Source organism: Manis pentadactyla, chromosome 7 (assembly GCF_030020395.1).
Source record: "Manis pentadactyla isolate mManPen7 chromosome 7, mManPen7.hap1, whole genome shotgun sequence".
NCBI classification, from domain to species: domain Eukaryota; kingdom Metazoa; phylum Chordata; class Mammalia; order Pholidota; family Manidae; genus Manis; species Manis pentadactyla.
This window is the reverse complement of record NC_080025.1, coordinates 109092363-109114216: the sequence shown is the minus strand read 5'-3', so window position 1 is coordinate 109114216 and position 21854 is coordinate 109092363. Positions and strand designations below refer to the sequence as shown.

Below are 21854 nucleotides of genomic sequence, written 5' to 3'. Positions count from 1 at the left end.
TTATGTAAACTATATAAAGCATCCAGCATGGGGCTGGACACTGAGCAGCCACTCCATAAATCCCGATAGTCTCTGTTTCTTTTCCTCCGCATGTAGAGATGTTTTTACTTATAAAACAAACACCCCTGAAATACGTCAATAACCAGAAATTCTTGTAATAACATGTTTTGAAGAATTCAGGATAAAGATAAATAGTACTCAGGAAAGAAACTTTATCTTTTGAGGGTAAAACTAACTCAAATCACGAATCACTGAATTTTCTGAAACTCTTATGCATGAGACAAAGGTTAATGGAAGCCATTGCAAAGAACCTACATCCTATTTCTACACAGCATAGTAACAAACCATGTTGTAACAGCATTTGCTACACAAATGGCAGATCAACGTACAAAGAAAAATAAAGTATTGATTTCTTGGACCAGATATTTTTTTTAAATGTTCATTCAGAAAATGACGATAATGTAAAAGAAGAAACTCCAATTTGACTTATTCAAGGTGATTTGGATAAATTCAAGTTTGGCTCCATTTTGGATTTTTTTTTAACTTGAATTGCTCAAGAAGTTGTGTAACCAGCAATTAATTACCAAGAGTTCCAAGTTATTAAAAGAAACCCATTATAAATCTAACACATAGAACCTAGCAGACTTTAAGCTGTATAGTAACTATCTTCTACCAATTTACCTTTTATTTTGTTAAAATGTGAGAAACACCCACTGTGTTATTATTCCCAAACTCTTTTAGAGCCTTATAGAAAAATACAGTCCTTTGGAGTCAAGTTAACTGGCTAGTTCCATTAGTAAATTGTAGACTATCATTCTTTCAACTATCATAATTAACTGTAGCAATTTCAATGATATAAAATAGCCTGAGCCTGGGTGCCAACTCTGCCACTTATTGGCTGTGTAAATTTCTTTAAAATATTAGCCCTCTCAGCTGTATAGAGGATAATAATGCATGCCCTGCCAAACTCAAAGGTTCTCAAGAGAGTAAAAAGGGATCCTAACAACATTTTCCTCCAAAATACTGGGCATAAAACCTATCCTTCACTGTTTCTCTGAGGAACATCTAGAAACTCAGGTCCACAGGTGGAGGAGAAATAAATAAACAAAAGACATGCAGAAAATAATAGAAAAGCCATTGGCTCTGTATCCAAACACAACCATATTTGAATTCTGATACTATTACCAGTTTGATTTTAAGCAATATGTTTAATCTCCCTGGGTTCAGTGCCTCCATTTATATAATAGAGATTAAACTTACCAGTATTGCATAATTGTTAAATGAGACAACGAAAAGGATGTAAAGGGCCCAGTATAGATGATTGCATTAGGAGTTTCTTAATAAATGGTAGCTGAAATTACACAGAATATTCACGTAAAGAAATATGGTTTCAGTCATATAAATACCTAGCTAATGGGTTTTTCCACTGTGAATTGCAGTTCTTTAATAAGACAGTATATACTGAAGACAGGGTATATTTAAAGTGGTGGAGCAATTGCAGATATTCAGGAGACTTTCATTAGGTAATAAGGCTCAACACAGACAAGTGTAACATTGCAATCACGTGGAACACGGAAAAAATGTTAGAAATATCTAGGCAGCAAAAGAGAAATCTAAACAAGACCTAACATGTTCTTGGACACATGGGCTACAGTTTTGTTTTGTTTTTTAACAGTTTATCCATAAAAAAGTGTTACAAATTAGCATCAGAATGTAGTGATATTTTTTCTGAGTTTTCTTATTTGTAATAATGTTTTACTTAATTGATAACACACTGTATATATTTGTGGCAGGAGCATTATTTGCCCAATTCTTTGTCTCTACACACCCTCTGACGTGTGACTTTGCAGTTCTCCTACTGCAGGAGCAAGATATCTTTCCTGCCCCTTGGGTTTGTATTTGGCCAGATGACCTGCTTTGGCCAATAGACTGAGGTAGATGTGACAGTGTGCCAGTCTCAAGCTTAGACTTTAAAAGGCAGTATTTCTGCACCTTCCCCATGCCTCTACCATTACCATGAGTAAAGCCTTCTGGGTCAGCCCCTGTCCCTGGAGGAGGATGGAAGACACATGGAGTGGAACTAAACCATCCAGAAGAGCCCAGCCGCAGTCAGCAGACATCAGCTGTGAGAGCACAAGCCTAACTGAGATCAGAGTCATCCAGCTGAGCCCTCGGCCAATACACAGGTCCACAAAGATAAATGATTGCTCTTGTATGCTCTTGGTCTCTGGGTGACTTGTTACACAGAATTTTACTGGCAGTTACTAACTAAATATAATGTTCTTAAGAGGCATCTTGTTTTTTAAAATATTGTCCCCATCTAGCCTTTGATTCATGACCTGATATATTCTTTGGAGAAGCAGAGAAAGGGGATGTGATGAGTGAATGGTGGTCTAGCTTCTATGGTCCAAACAAAAGCAATTTTGAGTATGCACAATTGATCACTATATTATTATGTTTGTTTTTGTTTGTTCTGTACTCTAGTACCTGTCTCACCTACCCCCCACAGGTACACATGTGAGTACCCTGAGTCCCATAACCACCAGTACTAACCCTTGGGTCCTTCTTGCTACAACAGGATATGTACCTAGTAGGGTAAGCCCGGGGAATGTGGAGGGGAATAGCTGCTGTGATCAAGGGGACCGTAAGCGGGAGCCCAGTCAGTCCTCTTGTCCTCACTCTCCAAAGGCCAGACAGTGCCTCAGTTCCCCAGCAATGCCCCACCCATCCTTTCACTTGAGACCACTCTCTAGGCGAGATTGTGTCTCCTTGGGACCTGCCCTTTGGATTCTCAGGTTTTACTGCTTCACATGTGACAGACAGAGGAATATAGATCTCAAGGGAGTGTTGTAAAGCCTCTAGAAACTTTAAGGTGGCTCTTAAATGCAAACTGCGGAGTTGTTTGGAAGTAGTTATTTACCATGCCTTTTGGGGGTGTCTGTCATCTATTTTTACCATACACAGAGGGCTGAGGTTTCTAAACCTCTGACACTTCTGGCTGCATTTAATCAAACTTGCAGCTGTTATTCAGGTAAATCAGTGTAGTCTTTTATCTGGAGTTGGAATTTTACATCTTTGCTAGATCACTCCCTATTTAAGAATATCAAGAGGAGAGAATTTTAGATTTTAAGAGATGAAATAAACAAATCGATGACAGCAATGCATAGACCTTGTTTCAACTTAGGAAACCAACTGAAAAAAATGTGAGACAATCAGGAAAATTTGAATAGTAACTAGCTATTTGATGATACTAAAGAATTATCAGGGGCAAGATAATAGCATTACAGTTATTTTTTAGAAAGCCCTTAATTTTTAGAGCTATATATCAAACTATTTATGAATAAAATGATATTATATCTGGAGTTCTCTGGGGTTTTCTTCAAAATGATCCAGTTTGGAGGGAGGTGAAATAAATCAAACCAAAGCAGCTGTGAGTCAAGTCTCTCCAGCTGGGTGCAGCCGGGTACTGGGAACACTCATTCCTCCCTACAGTGCTGTATATTTCAAATTTTCCATGATGACATTTTTAATTAGTGATCTGAAAAGAATAAATGCAGAAGACATTTTCAAGAAAAAAAAAAAAGACAAGCAGTAGTGATAAATATACTTCCATTTTCTATTATGAAGAGTATGTTTAAGTTCAGTGTCTCCACAAGGAAACATTGTCATGGGGGTTCCTCAGCTCACCAGGTACTCTTTGTTTCTCTACTTGGAGCCCATCTGTGTTTACCGTCTGCATATTAGGCTTTATGAACAGAGAATCCACACTGAAACAAGTGCCAAGAGAATGCATAGTGCAGGAGCATTGAGCACACAACAGGACTCAACCACTGGTCACTCAATGAAAAAGACTTCAAGTAAAGAAAGAGAGGCCAGCCGGCAAACAGTAAGCACACTCTAGTTCCTGCTGCTGTGCTCCCTGCTCTTGCTCTCAGTACTCAAGCTTCCCTCACCCTGAAGTATTTACCATGCCCTTTGGGAGTTGTGATTTGTCTGATCTTTACTCTTAGCAGGAACCATCTAGATCAAGACTGCCCTTTACAGGTTAACTTCTTTTGTCTGTGCCTTTAACAGGTTGTGTTGACAAGGTAAAGTGACCTTGTCATCAGTGGTTTTCAAGTAAGTGAAAATTAAAGTGAAAAGACTCTTTTTCATCAAAAAGTTAGTGAAGTAAATATTGTGACAAGCTTCACTGCTGGCAAAGATAAGGTGACACTGCTCGTTAGAACTGAAATTGGGATCACATTTCTAGAAATCCATTTGGCAATGTATGGCAAGTGCATGAATAGCAGTAACGCTCTTTGAGACACTAATCCTCTTCTAGGAATTAAGAACACCACCACTGTGTACAGGATATACACCCTAGCTGCAGAGAGATTTGTTAACAAACAGGAAATAAATTATGCTACACCCATGTGACCTACTATGCCACTAACATGAAGCTTAGAAAGGAATATTAAATAAAACAGGAAGACCTATGATAAAGAAGACAACAATGTTTATACACTATGATCTAAGTATATGTATTTATTGGAAGTGACTATATCACATATTTAAGAGTAGTTGATTTGGGCAGTTGGATCATGAATGATGTTTATTCCTTTCTGTATATTTTTTTCAATGTTTTCCAAATTTTCTGCAATAATAAAAATGCTATTTTCATAATCATAAAAATATTTAAAACTATTAGTTCTGATATTTCTCCACTATGCAAAATTGCCCTATATTTCTTAATTGCCTGATGATAATGACTTTGATGACAGAAACAAAACAACGACCTAAAATAAACTCAGAATAGGTGCTATGGCTTGTGCATCTGTATATAATTTTCCCTGGCTCAGTTAAAAGTATAGTTTAATAACATCTCAATCTTAAGATTGTTTGGGAGATAAGTAAGAGATTGTATATGAAACTATCTTTATAAGCCTTTAAGCTCAGTTTCCTTTGTATGTAAAATGATGACAAGACTTGGGTGAGATATTGTACATGAACATGCATTGTAATTATGAAATATTGTAGAATGTTAGCCGTTATTATTACTTACTTGAACGGGTACTTTAAGCAAGGTATTTGGGCTTTGACATTTTGTTGCTGCTCTAACCCTCTTGTGTAATGAAGCCAATGGTTATGTGAGGAAAAGACCCTGTCTATACCAGTCAATACTGCATATGCCTCCCTGTTCCCCTTCACCAGCTTCCTGAAGTAATATGCTTTTCCATGGGAGAGACACATGCCTTTCTTGGAAGCACAGAATTCCTTTCAGATATGACATTATTACTCATTTTCCCAGGTCTTACAAGGTCAGCTTTAGCTTTTACTACTCCCTGCAAATGGTACCCCCCTTTGTCATCCCTCTGTTAGTATTCCCACCAAACTGTGGAGGAAGGAATGTGCCCTCTGAGCACAAAAATAAATTCAGGAAGAGCAACCCCCTGCTTAAATGGAACACAGGCTGCTTTTGGCTGGCTTTCTTTGCCAAGTAATTTGTCCTTGCACAGTTTGAAAGAAGTGCTGACAGAACAGAATCAGAGACTCAGAGCTCAATGACTCAATTAGTTCTTTACCAAGTATCAACCATCTTTCCCTGTCATGCTTCAACATGGCCATTTATAAAATTGTATTTTTAAATCTGCTGGGGGGCTGGGATGGTTTAAATGAGCTAACTTCTAGATCCAAAGCTCTTAAAGGTCACATATTATCTAAGAGGTCATACACACTCCAATGTTCTTTTCAATCTCGAAAATTTCTTTCATATCCAGACACAGTACCACAGAACTCACACTCTTGTTTTGCCAAGCACTCTGTGGTATCATCAGCAAAAATAATTGCTGGGAAGTTTCTCATATAGAAGTCACCTCTTTGTACAACCCCACCATGATTATAGTTTTGTTCTTGAGAACCTTACAATGTAAATGATTTTCCTTCCTAAATGATATTTATTCATCAATTACTATTCCTATCTTCTCCCTTGTCTCTGGACTTCTATACCCTGCCACCTTTTCTTCCTCAGGTGAGTACCTAAGGTTTCCAGAATAGTGTAGGATTATAAACCTTTGTGCTAGAGTTCTATCTTCATCTTTTGGTAGCTGGGCCATCTTGGGCGAAGTACTTAATTAATATCTCTATACTTCATTTTCCTCATCTGTAAGTTGGATGATTATAATGTTACACATTTCATAAAATGGTTGGACTGTTTTATTTACATGAAAACAATCTATATAAAACATGTAAATATGTTAGTAGGACAATATAGAGATTGCACGTCATAAGTGTTCATCATTGATGAGGGTGATAAAGGTGGTTCAGTTTTCAGTACCTTTCTCATATGATCAGACTATTTGGACACTCTAGACTGCCAGTGTCCTTCTTAAATTATAATGTCAGAACTGGAGACATAAGCATGTTATCATCAGGAACACTCAATACAATGGAATGCTTACCATTTGAATTGGATATTAGCTATTTGAAATTGAACATCTTATTCTGTCTTTCTAGATCTACAGTTTTCTCAGCTATAAAATGGGGATTGTTATGCAAATTCTAGTAATGATACTACACTAAGATACTAAATATGTGCAAATCATGGTTCTAAGCACTATATTTAAAAGCACTTAGATCACTTGGCAAGCAGTAAACGTTCAATATTATGGTGATAGGAGAAGGTCTGGAAGGTTCAGGGTATAGTTGACACTGTGGTGATATTTTTCCCCTGAGCAGAGTCTGAGGTTTCCCCACCCCTGACAGATCTGACATCTCTGCCCACTTCCCCTGCAGACACCTTCAACAGAAAGGAGAGTAAAGGGAATGAAGAAGGAGAGAAGGCTGGGGAAGCATCAGAGAGAAAGCAGAAGAGGCAGAGGCTGTGGGAGTGACCAAGAAGTAGGGGACACACCCAGTGGTTGCCCTCAGAAAGACCAGAACAGGAGGAGAGCTGTGAGCACAGGAGGAGGCTTCTTTTCCCTAGTCTTTGCCTAGCCTCTGTGCAAGGGTCTACAGTCAGTCATCGTGATTTATGTGAAGAAGAAAATAGGAACCGTACAAAATTCACACATCACTTGCTTATAAAGAGGAAATGGCCTGAACAACAGAGAATGTGAGCTTTGGTATCAGACGCATTTTCTGTTTTTTAGAGCTGCATTTTCATGACACCCATTATTAAAGCTCTACATTGAATACCAGATTCAGCTGCGTCTCTGCAAAGTGTAGCCTTTACTTCGTTTGACTAAAATTCTTCTTATAGATTATTTTTGCCATTCATTTATGAATTCTTTAGCACTGCCAGAAAAATTCAATGCCCTGTAGGGGGCAAAAAGATATTCCCATTTCCTCTTGGCACTTACAGAAATCTGGAAGACAGAGAAAGATTCCTTCCACTGGGAGAACTTAACTACAGCCTTCTTCTTGAATCTGTATAAATGCTTTTATAGATATTTTGATGTTCAGAATTACTGATAGACTTGAGCCCATCTGTGCCCTGAATTTTGTAAGTTCGCCTATGTTATAGCACCGATTCCCAACTTTTGACAGATTTGCACCATTTCCCCCTTGTTTGAATTCCCTAGACTCCCTGGCCTCAGGGGTTACTGTTAAATACCACCAATAATAAGAGGTGTCCCTGTGAGAAACTAAAGGTGAAACTGAAAAGGAGCCATCACTTTTCCTGTGTCAACAGCATGCAGGCCCAAGGGCTTCAGGAGAGAGCAAACAAGCAATTCTGGCGGAGAATTGCTTCCTCTGAATCACCCTCCTTGGAGCATAAGCAGCTGTAGTCTTCAGTGGTGGTTTCCAGAGATTCTAGTACTTCCTGATCTCCAGAAAAAAAAGTGGCAGCTGCGCCTAATCTTTGCTCTCTCGGCCCTTCTAATGGTATTGCAGCCTCTGTTTCACTGCATTAAATCCCTCTCTGGAACACCTGGAGTGGTTTCAGTATTTTTTTCATGATACTCCAGTTGATGCTTTAATGTTAGATGCACGGTAGAATTGCCTGGGAAGCTTTTGAAAACACTTACGTGTGGCTTCCGTGTTTGGGAAGGGACTTAGGCATCTGTGTTTCTTATATGTTCTCCAAATATTTCCAATGGACACGCAAGGATGAAAACCACTCTCTCTATCTCAAATTGAATTCCCAGCCTTAGGCTCTGGATCCTTTTCTGTCAGATTCTCATCTCACAGGCATTTCAAATTAGGTTTATCAAGTCAGAGAGCTCACTCTAACTCTTACCTCAATAGGTTTCCTCAACACACTGAGAAGAAAGGCTGGTGCAAGCAGTTTTCAGAATGGCCCAGGGTTTCTGGGTGTCTGGCAGAAGCAAATGCCAGTACAAATGGAAATGAATAAAGAAATAAAAGAACATCTTAAAAGTGAATGTTTAAAAAAGTGGCCAGGCATTTTGAAAATTTGTAATTTTGAAAATTAAAAATATACCAGTAGTACCATCATCTCAAAGGACATATTAGGCAAAGAAAACACAAACTGGTGACATGTATAATATGAAAAAAATTCTCAGAATGCATGACAGCAAATAAGAGCAAACACACTGTCTACCTTTCTTAGCACTTTACATGTAATTTCTCTCAAGATCCTCACAGCAACTCCATGAAGTATATACTTTGCTTTCCCCATTTTAGAGAGAAGGAAGCACAGGGAGGTTCAGTAGCGCCCAGATTCGTATGCCTCGTTAGAGAGAGAGCAAACCGGAGCGTCTGGCTTTGGCTTTGTTTCTCAACAGCTATGCTGTGATCCTATCAAGTAAATGGAAATCAAAAAAGAGAAGTGACATGGGGGTTAAATTTGTTCCAGAATAGATGATAGAGTAAAATAAAGGCAAAGTAAAATTCTTGAGATGGAATGGCTGAGAATTTTCCAGAATTAATGAGGAACAAATCATCAGACTCAAGAAAGGTTAAAAAAAAAAACTTAAGCAGGATGAATGAAAAGAAATCCATACTGAGACACAGCATGGTGAAACTGCAGAATACTAAGGAAAAGGAGGTGCTGATGTTAAAGGCACCTGAGTAGAGAAGACAGATCACCTAAAAAGAAAGTCCTTTATGCAGACAGGTGGCTTCCTGCAGGCAGCAATGAAGGTCAGAATACAGTAGTATATTGTCTTTAAAACAATGGATAAAAATAACCATCAACCTACAAAGTATACTCAGAAAAATTATCTTTCAAGAATGTGGACAAAATAAAGACCTTTTGTACAGACAAAAATTGAGAGTAATACCAATTTATCCTTATTTAAAGAACATATAGAAGATACATTTAAGAAGAAGGAAGGTTTTACAAGAAGGAATGTCTAAGTTACAAAGGAAAAAGTGTTAAAGAAACTAAATATATGGGTAAATCTAAATAGATGTCTGTATAAAACAATAATAACAATATGTAATTTTATTAAGATAAAATACAAGACAATACTAAAATCCTGGGCAACAATATTTTATAACTTGGGAGGGAGTTCTCTGTCAATGTGTTCTAGAATCTGTACATTGTTTAGGAAGAAAGCAAGACACTGTTTTCTTCAGATTCTCAGAGTAATATGGAAGTTCATATTTCTTTGATAGTACTAGGAATAAAACCAGAATGTGTGTCTTCTGAGCTCATAAAGGGGAAAAAAATGAAGAAAGAGCAAGTTCAATTGATTCAAAAGAAAAGAAAACAAGGAATGAAGACAGAAGGAAAAAAATGAAACCTACAAAGAGGGACACAGACAGAAAGCAAAAAATTGAAAGGTAGAAATAGATGCACATTTCATTAATAACTCACTTAAGTGGACCAAACTACAGTGTAAGACATGTCTATAAACCCATTAGAAGTCCACTATTTAGACACATCTTTAATAAAAGAACCTTGGAAGTTTGAAAGAAAAATACATTAAAAAGCTATAACAGGAAACAATTAACAAAAAAAAAAGGAAGAAGTTGATATGTCTATAACATCACAAATGGCCTGAAATCATGTGTAATGAAGTTGTACAGTCTATTGTGTATAGAAAAGGGAACAACACCTAATTCTTCCTAGAGGTCAGGTGAGAGAATTGAAGGAAGTTGAATTAAGAAACAAAAATAAACCTTTGGTCAATGTTTGTTGAGCAGCTGTCTATTCCAGGCCCTGACCTGGGGGATTTATTTGCGTTCTCTCCTTGTAATCCTTAAGACAGTTCGCTATGATATGAATTATTAGTTCCAGGTTAAGTACGCTGCCTCAGGGTTCACACATGGAGGAGCAGGAAGTTGACTTCAATTCTGTCAAACCAGAAAACACAATATGTGAAAACTGAGCCAGAAGGATTTCTGTGTAGCATTGACACGTGAAATACAGGATATCCAGTTAGATTAGAAATCTGGATAAACAATAAGTAATTATTTGTGCATGAATATCCTATGCAATATACTAAAAAAAAATTATTTACCATTTATCTGAAATTAAGATTTAGCTGGAGAGCTCTGTTTTTGTTTTCTAAATCTGTCAACTCTAGGAAGGGGGTGGAATAAAAAGCAGTACAGAGGTGAGCTGAGATATAATGGTGCTTCTCCGCTTGGGTCATGAAGCAAGGCTCCCTTCCATTCTTCTCATGACAATCCATTCAAATTTATGAAAAAAAATATAGACTACCCTTTATTAATTGTTATTTATTTATATTTATTATTACTATTGTGCCACAAATAATATATAGTAAGAGGTTGGATAAGGAAGGAGATTCAGGAAAAATATTCGTACGCTCTTCTGCTATATTCCATTTGGAACACTTGGGGGACTTATTTTTATATGCTTAATCACAAGTAAATCATATTTATTATCCCTAAGTTTTCAAATGGAACTCCTACGAGCATATTCACTATAACAAGGTCCCCAACAACAACATAGTTCCATGCCTCATAGGGTCCACATTTGCTTCGTGGTGTAAGCTGACGGTACAAATCCTGATTGGAGTGGAATAATGAAGCACCCAGGCTGGGTTATTCAGAGGGGCAGGTGGGTTTTAAACTAAGCTTTGTGGGTGAGGAAGAACATAGGTTACACTCTTCTAAAAGAAAGAATAGTGCCTCCTGGGCTATATCCATAGAAATATGTAGTAGCTGGGTATACAGTATAAATCAATTCATGACTAAATTTGCATGAAAAGCATTATTGTGTGACATTCAATTTAAATATAAAATCAACTACCCGTGTGCCAGTTACCCATACACACGTGTATTTTTTCAGCGCCTTTGGAGACTGTGAGATTCTAATTGAAAATTCCTTTTAACCAATAGCAGTGGCATAGCACGTGGTTGGAGAGGCTGTGAGCAGACATCTCCTGCGATCTGCCCACCCAGTCACAAACAGAGACAATCTGATGTGGTTGTAGGCGATTTTTGTTTTTAGCTGGGGCTTTAAGTTATTCCTTGCTGAAAAAATAATCTGTAAAATAAGAACTGGGTGCTGATGCTGGACATATAATGCTCTTCTGGCACTATGGGACTGAATTCTAAGTTCCCATAGTCACCCCCAACCCTAATTTTTCCAAAAATCAAACTGTAACAAATATACTTTGCACTAAGTTTATTCTGATCTTCCTTTTTCTTTGATGCTCTTACTCTTTCTTTGATAATTCAGAAGGCACTTCAAGGGTTTCCTTGTGCACCCAAGCAATCAATTCAGTTATTTATTAGCATCAAGTCATAGAATGTAGTGAAAAGAATGTGTCACTTAACACCAGCTCTACCACAAGCTGGATAACTAAGGACAAGAATTCAACCTCTCTGAGCTTCTGTTTACTTAACAAGGGTTATCCTTTAAGTAATCATGAAAGGAAGCACAAACTAACTGTTAGCTTCTCTGGCCTCCTAAAGTCCAGTCTTCACTGTATAGGATCTGAGAAGTGAATGGTATGAGGCACCATCCTGACTCTCTCTCTGTTATGCTAGGAAATTGGCAGTTTATTAAAAATAAATAAATAAGCTCCTGAAAAATAAAATGCCACAAAATTTATATTTGTACATATTTAACTATTACACATATTTATAATTTTTAAATGAACAATGTATACATATTTAATTATTCAAAATGTAAAATACATTGTTAAAAATCCAAGTTAATTTAGGATTTCTGACTACTTATAATCTAGATCATGGATTTACAAACTATAGCCCAAGGGCCAAACCCCACCTGCCAAATAATTTTATAGGTAAAGTTTTATTAGAATATAGCCACACACATCTTTTCACATATGATCTACAGCTGCTTTCCTACTACAATGGTGGTTGAGTAGTCATGAAAGAGACTGGCCTACAAATCCAAAAATATTTATGATCTTTTTTTACAGAAGTTTTTTTTTTTTGCCTGTTCTGAGTAAATTTTTGAATTTAGAGCAATGGGGAGGAACTCATTCACGGGTTCCAGTGGTGTCAGCAAGGAGACAGCACACTAGACTGGAGGCTCGTGTAGTTAGAACTCAGCTAGGTCTGGCTTCAGATCCCACCTTATGTAGATAATATACTTGTGAGATTGTTGGGAGGATTAAAGTTTAGCATGATGTCAGACAAAGTGAGTGCTCAATACATGTTCATTCTATTTAAATACTTGTTTCAATAAATATAATCTTTCCCCCCATACTCTGCTTCTTTTCAGAAGTGTGAAAGAGAAAAGGGGAGCAGCTCAGATACAGTCACTCTGATAAAATTAAATGAAACAAGTCCCCTCTGTAATTCTGTCTAAACACAGACAAAAACAAGGTCACTGGGCCACCCATGAAATATAGAACACCCTCTACCTTAGTTAAAATTAACGACTTCTGTTTCTTCACTGAAGCAAACAGTTGTCTCTGGTTTCTGACAGCATCCAGTGCAGAGCAAATCCCCACTTCCTTAGACCGTCCCCTTAAATCTCTCCACCAAAGCCCAAATCCTATAGTAGATTGTTTCTGATACCATCTTGCTGAGGTACCCATGGCTCCCCATGGTGTGTGCCCTCCCTCTCTGCAATGAGTAATCAGTCCAAGCTGTTTAACTGCATGTGTGTCTGTGGTCTTCGGCTGAAAGTCACTGGCAGAGGAGATGCTGAGATGAGAATAGTTACAGTTTGTTTTATTTGTGTATATTATGAAAACTATAAACTGTATGATGGTGGTAGGAGGGAAGAAGAGTGAAAATTATTATACTATGTACTGGGAATTTTTCATGTGTTAGTTCTTTTGATCCTTACAATTGTCTTTTGAGTTACATATTGTGATGTCTTCCATTGACACAAGAAGGTGAGGCTTGTTGGAGCTGACCAATATCTGGGGCATGGCAGATGTGCTTGTCACTTAGAAGCACACAATGGCTGAAAGAATCACCATTTTTTATAAAGAAGGCTGAGCTCATAAACAATAAAGCCTGTATCCCCTTGCAATAGCTGCTTTTATGTATTGCATAGTGTTGGGCACTCAACCAGGATGCATAGATTGTTTCTCTGAATATCTTAGAAACTTCTCTATTCCTTCTTCTCTTAGACACAAGCCCGTGGAGCTGCTGTTAATTGTGTCCCTGCTATTAGCACTTAAAATACAAAGTTAGAATGTGGGATGAGAAAGAACCAGCCACCTAACCATAAGCCTCATAATCACCTGGGGAGATCAGTCAAACCACTGATGCCCGGAGTCCCATCTCAGATCTTTGGATCAGAATCAATAGGGAGTTGAAGTTGGTGCTCTTAACAGGCTGTTCAGATGATTCTGATACAGATCCACAATCGCTGCCTGAATGTACCTGAAGGTCAGATTCCTTGATGTTCATCCAAATTTCATCCATACATCATGTCTCCATTAAAAGTCCCAACCTTCTGACCTCTCTGTCTTCCCTGATCTCCCTCCTAACTAAATTACCCCAGCACTCAGATCCACACCATGCAACTCATTCCTGAGTACAGAGGCTGCTGGGGAAAACTTAGGACTTGAACAGAATTCACTTTCCTGACCTGTAAAAGTATCCAGGTAACCTTAAACATTGATTTCATCATTTACAATGTAAATAAAACTGGTCTCAAACCCACCCTGGGCAGAACATTTTTGTGCAATCCAATTCACCATGTTCTTTTGGGAAGCAATTAGTATTCTTTATTAAATGCTTTCAATTTTTCCCAGTAAGCCTTTATGGTACTAAGACCTGTTCTAGATAACTAGCTACCCATCTAATTATTTGGCTAATGATTTCTACTCAATATACTTTTCCAGTGACTATGCAATCTAATGAAGATCATCTAACCTCTCCTTTTCTGTAAACATATCTGCTGAGAGCGAAGTCTTAGAATTGGCCTGTTTCAGATATCTTCCCATGAGGAAAATTTGACATTAAGCTTTCAAGTTCTTTTAACTCAATTTCCTGGGGGAAAAAAAAAAGTAAAATAAGGATACCTACATCCTCCTTACAAACCATGAAGCATTTGAAAAATGTAAGTTCTCATAATAATTTATCATCTTTGCATTTGTTTTACATGGATAAGTTGTGTCTTTCCAATTATATTAGTGTCTCCCAGAAGCATCATAAACATCTCTAAATATTTCTACATGTTTTTGTATGTACCTATGCTATAAAGACAGAAGGAGGTATAATAATCCCTATTTTACTATTAAAAATTTTTCCTGAAAACTCAAGTAAGAGAACCTAAAAAGGTTTATGTCAAATTTATTTCATGGGAAGAGATCTGAAACTGACCAATTGAACAATTTTGGTCTTGGTAAAGATATTTGTAGGATAGATTATATATCAACACTGGAAAGAGAGACAGAATTGGTCAATATGACAACTGTTTATTTTTTAATTCTTTCATATCATGTCCAAATCCAAACTAAAGCTTCTCCAAACTGGGCCCTTGTGTAGAATAAGTCTGTGCTGGATATGGTCACTGCCCTGCAAAGAGATTTCAACATTGAAAAAACTGTTGAGACCTGCACTAAAATAATCTTATGCAGTGAATGATGAATTACACAAGTGCCATTGAATCAGGTGTGAAATAAAAAGAAAAATACGTATATATATTGGTCTTTGCCCCCAGGTGCCCAGGTAAAAAGAGCACCAGGATCATGTTTTGCTCTATGAAGTGAAGTGACTCTGTGTGGGCTCCTGGGTGGAAGCCGGTTGCCAAGGGGAACAAGCCGAGATTAGAAGCTCTCGTCCTCCAGAGAGGGGAGAGAGGCTGGGGATGGAGTTAATAATTGATCTTGACTATGTGTGGAAGCCCCCATAAAATCCCAAGAGTAGGGTGTTCAGAGAGCTTCCATGTCAGCAGACACATCCACACTGGGAGGGTGGTGCACCCTGACTCTGCAGAGACAGAAACCGCTGCACTTGGGGCCTTCCCAGACCTCACCCTGGGCATCTCTTCCTTCGGATCTTCACCTGTATCCTTCATCATATCCTTAAATAAACTGGTGAACATAAGTAAGTGCTTCAGTGAGAAACATTGGGAGCGGCTTTAGCAAATTAGTCAAACCTGAGATGGGGTCACAAGACGGTCTGATTTGTAGCCAAATCAGCCAGAAGTTGTGGGTGACCTGAAGGCCTGTCTCCCGGTATATAGTGTCAGAATTGAGTTAAAATGTAGGACACCCAGCTGAGGTTATGGAGAATTGCTTGGTGCAGGGGGAGAAACTTGCACACATTCAGTGACCAAAAGTGTCAGAAGTGAAGTGTTTTATGTGAGTAGTAAAGGAGAGCGTAGGAAAGAAAGACTGGTGGTTTTGCTGATACACCAGGTGACACAAAAAGAGGAGAACGATTCCATCAATTAATATCGGTGAAGACCCTAAGTAGTAGTCGCTGTGCAGGGTCTAACAATGAGGAGTCCCGCAGAGGAAAGTGGGCATTCTAGACATGGATCACAACATTCCAAAGAAGATAATATGTAATGTGCATTTGGGAAACGATGAGAAGTTCTAATAACTGATACAGGAGAAACAGATTGGAGAACAGTGGGGGATAATTCATGAAAGGTATACAGTCAGGCATTCTCAGATTAGACTCTAATATTTCCAAACTGGAGATAGCTGGAGGCTTAAATAGACAGGCAATTAAATTTTTCATGTGACTGAGAGTTACATTTAATAGAAGCAAGAATTTGCCTTTGCACAAAACAACAGATATGATGCCACCTATCTGAAGGCTTTAAATTCTCAAATTCAGAGATGTAAAGTGTAGAACAGTGGTTCCTTGGGGTTGGGGGAGGGAGGAATAGAGTTACTGTTTAATGGGCACAGAGTTTCAGTTCAGGATGATGAAAGAGCTCTGGAGAGGGGTAGTGGTGATGGTTGCACAATAATGAGAATGTACTTAATGCCACTGAATTGTACACTTAAAAATGGTTAAAATGGTAAGTTTTATGCTATGTATATTTTGCCAAAATAAAAAAAGAAACAGGAATAGAATTTGTCTTTAGGGCAGGCCCTCCCTTTAGTCAAGAAAGGGTAATTTTGGTGAACCTTTCAGTAGTGCAAATGGAGAGTCTGTGCCACTATGAGTATTGAAGGTGCTTCAGCCCTAAATGGACCACATTTCTGTTCAATGGGTCTGTCTCTTCAGAGATGACTATGGCATGATCTTATTTTTGATATTCTCTAACTGAGGCTTAACATAGGAAAGGAGAAAGCTGAATTAGTGGATGTGAAGGTTAAGGAGGACAGAAGGCCTTTGCCCAGAAATGATAATTAGGCTCCAGCAGCATGGCCTCAAAACAGGGCTAAGGAGACAAGGCTGTGGGGAACCTCCAGGAGGAAACGCTGATGCCCCTAGCAGGCAATCTCTGAGGTTTTCATTTCCCTCTGCAACATTGTAATTTGTTGTGTTGTCATCAAACCTTCAATATCATTCATGGGCCAGGAAACTACAGCCCATGGACCAGTCAATTATTTGGGTTTTTTTTTATTTTTAATTTTTAATTTGGTATCATTAATATACAATTACATGATCAACACTGTGGCTACTAGAGTCCCCCCATTATCAAGTCCCCACCACATAGCCCATTACAGTCACTGTCCATCAGCATGGTAAAGATGCTATAGAATCACTACTTGTCTTCTCTGTGCCTTTCCTGTGCCCCCCTGCTACATTATGTGTGCTAATCATAATGCCATTTTTTCCCCTTCTCCGTCCCTTCCCATCCCCCCACCCCCACCAGTCCCTTCACTTACTTGTTTTTGTAAATGAGCTTCTTGTCTGATCACCCCAACACCTATTTATTTATGTGGCTGTGGCTGATTTCACATACAACTGTAGAGTTGCTTAGTTGCAACAGACATTGTATGGCCCACAAAATTTTAAATATTTATTATCTGCTCCTTTAAGAAACAGTTTACCAAGAAGTGTCACAGATTCAAGTTAGTTGTGCTTGAGAGGGAACTGAGGGCCCTTGTATTCCTTTTGGAGTCAAGCCAAGCAGAGTGGTGCAAAGAAGATACACAGATAGATCCCAGGACAGCAGTCAGAGTGAGGGGCACCCAGTGTCTTGGATTTGCAGAACATGTAAGCCCTGCCCTTGGTGTCTCAGAAATCCTTTGGGAGGGGACCGAGGTCCCTGTTATACTTAAGTGAGACTTTGAACCATGAAGAAAGTTGGGTTATATATTTGAGGTTCCACTTATAAAGATTTTGGTGTTTGAATTATGTCTGGGACTAATCTCAATCTCTAAAGAGATCCAGGAATATGACCTCAGCACAGCCTTTAAGCACTTGAACAAATGGTGCTGTTTAATACAGACTGATACTGCACAGAGGCATCTATAATTACATCCCCAAGTGAATAGTATGTTACTGTTTCCCTAACAGCTTCTGAGTGGAGGAGGAGTGAAGGGCAGGGAGGGAGAGGGATACACTCTTTTGAATAAAGAAGTTTCAGGCGTAACACCAGATATACAGAGCTGTGCAGGTTTTTCATTTTTCATTTAACATTTCTTAAATTTTTTTAAGTCTTACAACTTAAATTTCCCTAGAGAAGTGAATGAACCATAAACCAGCTATTGTACACTGAATTTCTCTTTCAGAAAATGAAATTATTCCCAGAGAGAGAAGAGAGTATATTTGGATCACAAGTCATTGCCTGCCCCATATAGGTGTGGGGAATCCAGTAAACAGTGTTCACATTTTTGGCATTATCAACTGGCCAGGTGACAGAAGTTAGGCTGACCTTCTTTATCAAGGAGAAGACTGATACCCTAAGTTCTATTAGAACTGGCTTTTGGACTGCCCAAGAAAACCTACCTTTCTGCACAATGTTCCAGCTGGTATAACCTCCTACTGGTCTTGGAGCGGGAGGGGCTCAGATGCTAAGAGAGCAGCTATTCCTCAACAAAATTTCACTCTCCAGTTAGTTACCCCTTTGCAGTAACTAGATTACTGGAACATCATGTTACATGTGAATTGAATTAAAGAAACTTCACTCTTTTAAAAAATGACTTAATACCCAGGAATTGCAATCTTTAGTTGACCAAGTATTTTGAAATCACAGTTATGTCCAAAGTTGAAAATAAGATGCAATCTGTGGACTTAGCAATACTGTTTTTAGAGCACTTTGGGTTCTGAACCTTCAATAGCTATGGCACATAATCTCAATGATGGTGTCTTCGTCTTGTCATTCATTCATTCCCTCATTCATTCCCTCATGTATCCTTTCCAGTGATGTTGAGTATGTGACTAACACTGTTCATGAATACAAAGGTGAAAGTAGCATAGCTCCTGTCCTTAGGGAAATCATAATTTTAAGAGAATGAGTCTAAATAGATTCCTTGATTATGATTCTCATGAGTAATACCATTGTCATCTAAAACAAGATGGGACAATAAGAATATCTGAGGAGTATTTGGCATAACTCATACTAGATTTGAAGATACTGTGAAGTACTGTCTAAAAAATGTTTCACCAATTACAGAATTTTTCTCAAGGTTATTACTTTAAAGGGTATTAATGATATTTGCATATTCAAATCTTTAAAAAAGTTTTTGACATGTTACTGTAGTTACATTGTGCTAACATCTTTTGTGGTGCTGGCACAGTGGCTCAGACATAGTAGACAACTGCCAACCATTTTATTGAAGTTTAAATTTGGAAAGCATTTTTAGAAATCAGCTAGTTCTTGAGCCCTTAACCTTAATTGGTTTTTGTCCACTTTGAAAATCTGATGAAATCTGTGGGGATTTTTTTTCTCATTAAAAAAGCACATATTACAATACGATCAGATTTACATGCACAATTTTAGGGGATTGGTGGATCACCGTAAATATCATCCATAAACTCCTTTTAGGGTCACATGATCTAGTCTACATCTTCCATTTCATGATTGTTGAAAATCATTGCCTGGAACAGGGACTAGAAAGCTGAGGCCAGTTCTGGCTCATCTATTTTCATTCAGATTGTGAGCTAATGGCTATTAAATTTTTAAGTGGTTACATTCTAAATGACTGTGTTAGTATCTGCATATTACCTTCAAGTTTACCTCTTGGCCTGCAAACCTAAATAATTTACTCTCTAGTCCTTTGTAGAAAAATTTTGCCAACCCCTTGCTTAGAGTGGTTAAAAAATATTTTCCAAATCACTCAGCCAATTCCTAGAAAACAGAGGACTAGATTCACGGCACCTCATTCCTCAACCATTGGTCTTCTCATTACTCCTATTGATCAATTAAAATAAAAATTGATTGACTGATTTAAACCCAATAAGAAAACAAGGAGTTGTAAATCTGGAGACTCAATAAACAATTTCTTGGATAAATAATTATACACTTGTGTACAAAGTTGAAATCCAGAGAATGATGTGACTCATCCAAAATCCTATTACAAATTTGTTAGAGAAGCAAGACTAAACTCTCAAACTGAGGCTGTGCATTACTGACTTATTTTTTTTAACTTTGTATTCCATTCCATTCCACACATTTGAAATGCAATACTTCTTGTAAAGAGGAGATAATGGATAGAAGGAACTTAATGTAAAATTATTTGAATAGATATTGCTCTTAACTTTTATTTATATGACTTCTAAAGTAATTTTCAAATTCCTCCTGTCATGTAGTACTGTAAAGATGGAATGAAAAGAATTATAATAGCTATTATTATATGTGTTATTTTGAATATGCTTATTTTAGAAATTTCAAGGTACCTAATTGATTTGATTGTTTTCTTTTGTTGATTAGGGCTGTCAGAATGGTTTCAAACTATATATGACAATATTACCACTAATAGAGTTTAAGAATTTTCACAATGGAAAAAAATGAAACTGCTTAAAAGATAAGCATTTGGCTAATATGTAAATGTAATACCAGATATCCTAAAGACTGTGATGCTTTAGTCGGGCTCTTTTTTATTTGTCCATATTTAACCGCTAACAAACCTAGTGTCACTTTCAGAGCAGTGTGTACTACATAGGAAGATTTGAATAATTCTTTCTACAAAGGAACAGTTGTAGAGTAAATAAGCTCGTCTTTTTACAACAAAACTGTCTGAAGATTCTGAATTCAAATTACACTGGCAAGTTCAACACACTGTCTTTATGCATAACTTTCATTCATATGCTACCCACACAACTTCTGCACTTACCTGAAAAAGCCAGATTTCTCAGGGGAGGTGCAGAGATGGGCCACCTGTCTGACTTCCAAATAAGATTCTTTTCTAATAGCAAGGCTCCTTGAGTACCTTCATGGTCGGTGTGCACTCACAGGCCTGGCCAGTTCACCAAACAAAAGGAAGCTAAAGTGTTCTAAGTTCCGCAGAGCGTCAACAGCAACCACAAAACCTCAAAAACATTTCAAACATGCTTGCATTGAAAAACAGGCTCTAAAAGATGAGCTGCAAAATTAGAGAAAGGACAATGTCAAGAAATATTCATTAAGGTTTTATGACTTTATAAGTCCATTTAAAAAAAGTTTTCATTTTAAAAAATTTTCAACTGAGTTTTATAGAGAATGGGAAAAAATGACTGTGATATTATCAACAGCAAAAAGGGGAGATAAACTGTATTGTGTTTAGGTTGAAAGACTATACATATTATAAATTTTTTAGGGTGAAAGAATATACGTATTATAATATAAATGTATATATGTTATAATATATATATATTTCCTTTCAGAAAATTTAAAGCTGTTCTGTTCCCCATTGGGGACATAGGACTGTTACTCTTATAATATATTTCAGTGATTAGCTCTGTCATTGATACATAATATTGACTATGATATGAGGCTGCACAGGACGGGAGTGCTTTTGTCCACAGCCTCACTTTTTAGACTCTTTCCATTATCTCCAAAAGAAGATATACATATACTCACAGAGATATACTGCAAGTGTTGAAAGAAAAATAATTACTCAAACTGCTCTAACTTGCCAACCATTTTATGCAACACTACACATTAATATTTTATAAATATAAATATCTCATAAATCACATAATGTTATATAGAAATCTATAAGTTCAAAATGCTAATTTAATGAATGTCAACATTTTAAATATACTTCCATTTTAAACTCTAATTTGACATTTCTGCATTTAAAAAAATTATGGTAGCATCAAACTAAATTCTCGCTACTAAGAGGCCCTAATTAGAATGATAATTTTGGCAGTTTCTGATGATTTCTGTTCCCCCTTACAATGTCAGAGCACTAATATTCTAAGCACAAATTTTGCAGTTTTGGTTTCTTATGGTTCACATTTCTTATTAACCTGATGGTATCAGTGCACTGACTTTTTTTTCAGTTTCAAAGGAAGGACTCTACATCTGGAAAGTTTTCAGTTTCAGCAGGTGTGCACTCTTTGTGTTATTGAAATACAACTGTTTTTACTGAAAATAACTCATGCTGAATTTCAAATTTTAATAATGGTGTAGGAGACTGTTATAGACAAACCCACCTTCTGAGAAC

At 37.5% G+C, this 21854-nt stretch overlaps 1 protein-coding gene across 3 annotated transcripts in view; it reads right to left on the bottom strand.

The window, feature by feature from the left end:
- GPR141 (G protein-coupled receptor 141) overlaps window positions 1-20997 on the bottom strand; it is a 51745-nt gene extending 30748 nt beyond the window's left edge. For all 3 annotated transcript variants that reach the window (XR_008998530.1, XR_008998529.1, XM_057504663.1), the window contains exon 1: window positions 20541-20997. The gene's annotated coding sequence lies outside the window, so the exon portion shown is untranslated. The remainder of the gene's footprint in view (window positions 1-20540) is intronic.
- Window positions 20998-21854: the final 857 nt, after the last annotated feature.